At 32.1% G+C, this 7669-nt stretch overlaps 1 long non-coding RNA gene across 2 annotated transcripts; it reads left to right on the forward strand.

The window, feature by feature from the left end:
• Window positions 1-340: 340 nt before the first annotated feature.
• LOC111083587 lies at window positions 341-5048 on the forward strand. Of its 2 annotated transcripts, none has more exons than XR_002609119.1 (3): window positions 341-364; window positions 1247-1372; window positions 4934-5048. It is a non-coding gene; the product is annotated as an uncharacterized LOC111083587 (long non-coding RNA). The 2 variants fall into 2 exon arrangements; XR_002609118.1 differs by lacking the exon at window positions 341-364 and adding an exon at window positions 698-722.
• The last annotated feature ends 2621 nt before the right edge of the window (window positions 5049-7669 follow it).

Below are 7669 nucleotides of genomic sequence, written 5' to 3' on the forward strand. Positions count from 1 at the left end.
TTAGACCCAATTATTTTGTTTACCACAATGAACATTTTTTATTATTATGTTTTTTCACAAAAATACAAACAAACTGAAGAAAATGGAAGAACACTGATGTTAAATGAATATGCATCCTGATTTTTTGTGTGAAATCTATGCCTTTTAGTCTCCAAACTACGTGTTGTGGTCTTTCTTTTATTATTATGACATTTTGTGATGTTATGTGGTGGAGAAAAATGGATATCATTTTTGCATTCAGCGTACAGGAATTGCTGTAGAACATATAAAACTTGCAAGGCAATAAAACCATCGCAGGCCTGTGTAATTTTTCATACGTTTATGACGTGTCATTTCGGAGTGAATCGCTGCTTGATAGTCTCAAGTACTATTTTGTTTCAGTTATGAAATCTGTAATATAAATTTTTAATTATACTGGCAGCATGATTTTAAAATATCTTCGTCAGTGATATTAATTTGTTTTTGGAAATGATTAATACAAACTTTTGAAATATATGATATTTCCACACTAATATATCATATATAGCGAGTAAGATATCATAGCACCTTGAAATATATGATATTTCCACACTAATACATTGTAGAGTCAAGTAAAATATCTCAATAATGCAGCATGATATTTCCACACTAATACATCAGATAGTTAAGTAAGATATCTCCGTACCCTAGAAAACAACACTGGTGGCAGAAAGCAACTACCACTTACGATAAACAAAAATAAGGTGCTTCTTTGTTAGCTCTCTTGTAACCTTACTATTGCTTTGTATTAGTATTCTTCTAATAACATATCTTTTTTCAGTGATGTTTGCTACAAATGTGCTTAACTTAATGTGTAGTGTAAAAGGTACTAATTACTTTCATAATGAACAAGCCTAGAATAATTGCTACATTCAGTTCCTAAAAAGATTCAATATATTAAGCTATAAATAAAGTTAATACAACTTTTTCATTTTAAATGTCCAGACTTACCATAAGCATTAGAAAACACATTTTATGACAGCAAAAAATTTAACAGACCAAAAGTAAGACAGAAATGTGTATTTTCTTTTGTAAAATGTAGAATTACGATTTTTTTTTTGATTATTTCTGTTTGAAATAAAAGAACAATTTTATGTCAGTAAAACCAGTTTTTGCAGATATTTTTCAGTTTTGTTGAGCATGTTGTAATTTGCCTTTTAAAAGCTATATTTGTGCTCTAATCAGACCAATACCTGTTTAATTGCTCATTGTTTGCTTTGTTAAACAGATCGATGATTACAGTCTTGTTCGATTCTTGCCACTGAACATTCGAGATGAAGAAAGTATTGGAGATTTACTCTTAATGATTGATAATGCAATACAATATGGTGAAGACTTGGATGTGAAAACCAGAGTAAGTGATATTATTTCTAAATTATTGCTTATATATTAATTATTTCCCACCCTATAAAATGTAGTTACTTATAATTGTGTTAATTTTTTTTCTCTCATTTATGAGATGCCCCCCAGTGGCACAGCAGTATATCTGCAGACTTACAATGCTAGAATCCGGGTTTCGATACCCGGGGTGGGCAGAGCACAGATAGCCCATTGTGTAGCTTTGTGCTTAATTACAAACATTTATGAGACAAACGTTATATAGGGAAGTACTTGATAGTGAATTGACGAACCCATTTTTCAAGGAATTAAATCTCGGTTGTAAATATAAGTTACTATTCAGGTTGCTCAAAACATTCTTCATGATAAACATAAATCGTACTTTTGTAGAAGATTAACTATTGTTTAGGGATATTTCCCTGACTCTTCTGAATTTCATACATTTGTAAGTATGAATACATCTTAAATTTTAATTTAATTTTTTTTTATAGTTGAGGAAGGGGTTTTTATTTTTTTAAATCAAGTTTTATTTTCAACTGTATACACAATAGAATTGCTAAAGAGCAAAAGATCTATATTATAGAGAATTGTTAATGTTGTATTTTGTTGATTTAGTTGGTACATACATCACCAGTTCCCCTGGCATTTGCCATTGTGAAGCTCCTTTTTCAGCATTTAATTTTCCTTGGCTTATGCTAATATTTGTTTTTGTTTTTATCTGTAGAAAAACATTAAACCTGACTGGTTAAGATCATGTGCTGTTTAAATCAAACAAAACTGATCATTATATATATATATATATACCAACAATAATAGAATTTGATTTGTCTGCCTGTATGTTTAAAGAGCAACGAAACGTTTTTTTACTTAAAGTTGTAATTGCAAGCCAGTTTTCCACTTTCCTTAGTTGTTTGAAGTGTAACTCTGTTTACCTGGTCTAACTATGCATTACCATACTGCTTACATTGAAAATCTATGTGCGTGAAAATCAAAATGGAACAGAAAATAGATGTTTCATAACCATACTTTAAAATTTTATAAACCATGGGTTTGATTTGCTTTTAACAGTCAAAATGTCTAAGTTCATTGACTAATATCACTCAAGGGTAACCAAAAGTTGGTCCTAGTGACAATCCAGTAGTTATAGTTGGTGTTATTAGTTGTGTAACTGTCATATATATCGTACCTTATTTGAGAAAGTAGTTAAGGCCAATATGGATTAGTACGAAATGTACATGTTTGCAAGAACACAGTTTGTCTTGTAGTTTTTCCTGTATTATACATGGAAGCTCTACCAGTAAGGTGTTTGTTGCTTGAAACAACCTACCTAGATAGTAGAACTGTCAGAACATGTATGTTACTTACATAGTAACCTGAGTGATATAATTCATGCTTCTATGCAGATGAATTAGGATGACTACATTTAAACTAAAGGTTTTTATAAACATTCAAACTATTCAACATAGTCAGTTAGTCATAACTAGTGTTAGTAACACAGTCAGTCATGATTGTGGTAAGAAACACAGTCGGTCATGATTGTGGTAAGGAACCCAGTTGGCCATGACTGTGGTAAGGAACACAGTTGGTCATGATTGTGGTAGGGAACACAGTTGGTCATGATTGTGGTAAGGAACACAGTCGGTTATGATTGTGGTAGGGAACACAGTCGGTCATGACTGTGGTAAGAAACACAGTTGGTCATGATTGTGGTAGGGAACACAGTTGGTCATGATTGTGGTAGGGAACACAGTTGGTCATGATTGTGGTAAGGAACCCAGTTGGCCATGACTGTGGTAAGGAACACAGTTGGTCATGATTGTGGTAGTAAAGTCTCACATAATAAATTAAGATTTATAGTACATATATTTACATGGTTACAAAGCAGTTCCAAGTTGACAAACTTCATATGGAAAGTTTAAAGTATCATAGTATTCCTTACCACAATCATGACCAATTGTGTTCCTTACCATAATCATGACCCGACTGTGTTCCTTACCACAGTCATGGCCGACTGTGTCCTTACCACAGTCATGGCCGACTGGGTTCCTTACCACAGTCATGGCCCGACTGTGTCCTTACCACAGTCATGACCGACTGTGTTCTCTACCACAATCATGACCAACTGTGTTCCCTACCACAATCATGACCAACTGTGTTCCTTACCACAGTCATGGCCGACTGGGTTCCTTACCACTTTCACAATTTCCACTGTTAACTTTTTCACATTTTATTGTTTTATTTTAGAACATGTAAAACCATCATTCACTAGAATAGAATGTTCCAAAACTTCTATAATTTATCTGACTTTCTAACTAAGCCATAAATAGGTTTAAAAAAATTCTTTACTACTTGCAGAAACAAGTTTGCCCAACACAAATCAAGCTTTTCTCAAATACTTCTGTCCCACATAAACTAAATAATAGGCATTGATATTTATGTAGAGAAGAAACTACTTTTTCTCTTGGTTCTGAATATGTTCAGCAGCAGTGTAAGGAGATAAGTATGTCCTTGTCTTCAAAGTGGGAGCTACGTTGAGATAGAATGTGGAGCATCATGGTCTTTTTAATGTTAATAGATGATCAGCTCTATGGGTTTAGCCATCACTATGTTGGAACTATCTTCATCAAAGTTCTGAAGAAGACACATCCCTCTTGTTTTCGTTTTTAACTTTTTTTTTTTTTATTAGTTGACAAGGGTGCATTGAATTTATGTACCTGTTGTATGATTTGTTCAATTGCATAGCGTAAAAATTACCAAATAAAATGGTTTGAAATTTGAGAATTACTTTCTATTGATTATCTGGGATCTGCAAATAAAATATTTGATTTTTACATTTTGAAAAAAATATCGTCATTAATCTTTTTTTTTAGGAAACGAAAAAAATTTTTCTTGTAGAATTTAATTACAAATTTATTTCGTCTTGTTTTAAAATTCTCCTATAAGTTTTTTATTTTATAAAACTGTAAATTTTACTTTTTTTTGTTCAAGAAACAACTCGGCCTTTTCACTATGTTCACAGATCACTGGTGTAAAATAACTATCTTACCATTTCCAAATTACAAGTAAAAAGATCTTTTTTAAAACTTTTAACCAGAAATGTTAATTTAATATAAGTTTTAAACCTGTTTTATATATATATATATATATATTTATTACATTTATTTTTGTGTGATTTTATTTGCCCATGCAAGCTGTTACTGAAGCCGATGTACCCTAATGCAAATAAGGCTTAACATAGTTGCTTTATTGGCAAAAATGAAACTTAATAAGTTGAATACAAAATGACTTAACTAAGCCAACATCATTTTTTGTATAAAATGTTTTTCATATTGTACATCAGCATCATAATTTAAATGAAGTAAAAATTATAAAGTGTTTTCTAATTTCATGTTGAGAACACAAAACCATAATGTATTTTGTGTATTAAAACTTAAACTGACATGTCATCTGTATCTGTCAGGATTGGTTTTGTATTCCCAAGATATTATTTGTATTACTAAGCCTACAAAAGTCATAAAGAATTTAGACATTATAGTTTCATTCTTAAATTTATCGGTTATAACTTTTTTTTTTTCAGGACATAGGAAATGAAGATCGTGATGAATAAGAAAATGATTCATGCTAATATTCACTATATAAATTATTTTGTGTACAATCATTTTACTTGAATAAACATTTTTATGGATATCTAATCAAACGTTTGTGCCTATTTGACATTTATACTTTACATATGATATTTCTTACTAGTATCACATTGTTCTGAACTTATTAATTACTTACTAATGGGCCATTAACAATATTATAGCACACATAGTTAAACTTTCAAGAAAACCCTGCTGATGGAGAGGGATACAGTTCCTTAGGTCAAATCACTGTTTTATCAGTAATCTCTACAAGCCAAATTCACTGTAAATCATAGAGGAACTGTAGCTCCTGGAATGACCTTAACATAATAATATTTACACAGAAATTCATCATCAGTTCAGAGGTGTATCTGTTTCTAGTTCTGTGACTTAAATCTATATCAGCTGTTGTCAGAGGTCAGGTTTATAGTAAGTATATGTCTGTTTTCATTATAGCCAATCCATGTATTTTAAACTAGCAAAATGTTCTTCAGCCAAGAAAAAAAGAATTTTTTCCCAGAACTAAAGCTGTATTTTCTAAAAGACAGGTTTATAAGGCATCATTGGTTAGGGTCTTTTATTATTTTTATCTCACCACCAGCTTATGTTAAAGCATACATACAATTCTTACCAATATTAACAGATCAATGTAATAGCTTGTTGTGGTCATGGTCTAAGATGACTGTGTCAAGGCACAGACAGGCTACACTCATCAGAGACAACAGATTATAATTAGCCATAATGGTGAGAGATGAATGATTAGTGTCACTTGTCCACACATTGACATGACCCCAGCAACATTCCCTGGATAATAATAGTTGTGGGACAGTTTAAAAGTTGACCTTTCTGCTGTTTGTACCTAAAGGCAACAAAGGAAAACTGGTAAGTCCAACATATTGGCAAAACCACTAAGATTTGTTGAAGTATTTTAGCCCCCACAAAAAAGTTTCATTCTGTCCAATTGCTGACATTTGATCTGAATCGTCTGTTGATCTACCAGCAAATCTGAAAGTATCCACAACTTCCTAAGATGAACAACGTTTTTAGATATTTGTTCAAGAAGTTGGTGTGACATTCATCCATCACTACTTGTTCACAAACATTTTTCCAATTACCAGTAATGATGCAGAAAAACACTTCCTCCAAAGCAGTTATCGTTTCACAGAGTTGTCTTTTCCGAAAGAATATGTAACAGCCTGAAGTGGTAACAACAATAACTTTTGGGACAATAAAACGTGCATGGTGGAAAATGCTCTTTGCGTGCCAATGAAACTACATTTTCCATCAATGAATTTTGTCATTTGACAGATAAGGCGATAAAGTCTACTGTTAATGGGCGTAAAACTGGATATTCTGGGCTATTAAAGATATCCGAAAAGTAGAAACAGGCACATCTGAAGACTTATAAGCCCTGTACATGAACATTGATATTCCACAGCCATCATTCCCACTGAGATTAAAAGAGCAATGCTTAAAGTAATAAGTTATAGTTAATATACATTGCAGGAAGGTATGAACTTCAATTAGATATAACCTCACATTAATTGATACTTGAAAAACGTGTTTGAATTATCATCCATCAAAACATTTGCACCTCCACGATGTCCAACAAGGAAAATATTAATAATGCCAATATGTTGAGGTCGTTTTTGTGAGTTTGTTTTTACTCTTTATTGTTGTCACGTTGCTTTATTACTATATTATGATAATTAATCTCTCTCATATCTTGCTAACACACTTGCTATTAATTCATCAACATTGAGGTTGATTAAGAGAAATTTCCACTGAAAAAGAAATATTTACTTTTAAATTCAAATTCATTGCTCGGGAGTGGTTATCATGCTTGGACTGTTAATCCAAAGGTATCAAGATTCGCGACCAGTTGTCGCAAAATCGCATTCAGCAGTTTAAGGCTGTATACACGCTGTAGAAGTGACAGTTAAATCCCACAAATCGATCACACAGAATGGTTGGTGGATTGTGTTGATCAACTGCCTTTACGTACTGTCTATCACTTCATAATTACGAACAGCTAATGCCCAGATAGCTTTTGTGTAGGCTTGAGCGAAATTCTGACACAAAACAAATAAGAACCAATTCGTTAAATTAAAAAAAAAACTCATTCTAATGAGATATTTATTACAAGTACGCGCTCTTGTATATTTATAGTTAGAAAAATGCGTGATTCTCACGCCGAACTAAACTTTTTGTTTTTCTTTTACTTTATAGGAGTCGTTAAAATCACGTAATGTGGAAACGTCACTTACAAGTTGCCGAACTTAAAACACGGGCGTCTTTTTTTAACGTAACGTAATCATTGTGATAGAATTTTATTTAAAGAATCGCGAAACGTACACTTTAGATAAAACCAAGATACGTACTCTATTGTATTAGCAATACAAAATGTCTTTTTTTTTTGGATAGATAAAATCCGCTTTAAAATATTCAAAAACCTTGGGACTTGATTATTAGATTTACTGTTGTAAGTGTTTATGTAACATCCTGTCATCATTACGTTATTTATGTGTGATTCAGCGTAACGTGCAGAGTTAACATGTGTGCATATATATATGCAGATTTTGTTGAATAAGACCGATGTTTGTAGGTTTACTTTCTTCTTGGAAATCTTCTGAAGAAAGTAAACCTACAGACATCGGTCTTATTCAACAAAATCTGCATATATATATGCA

Source organism: Limulus polyphemus, unplaced genomic scaffold, assembly GCF_000517525.1.
Source record: "Limulus polyphemus unplaced genomic scaffold, Limulus_polyphemus-2.1.2 Scaffold10194, whole genome shotgun sequence".
In the NCBI taxonomy this organism is placed as follows: Eukaryota; Metazoa; Arthropoda; class Merostomata; order Xiphosura; family Limulidae; genus Limulus; species Limulus polyphemus.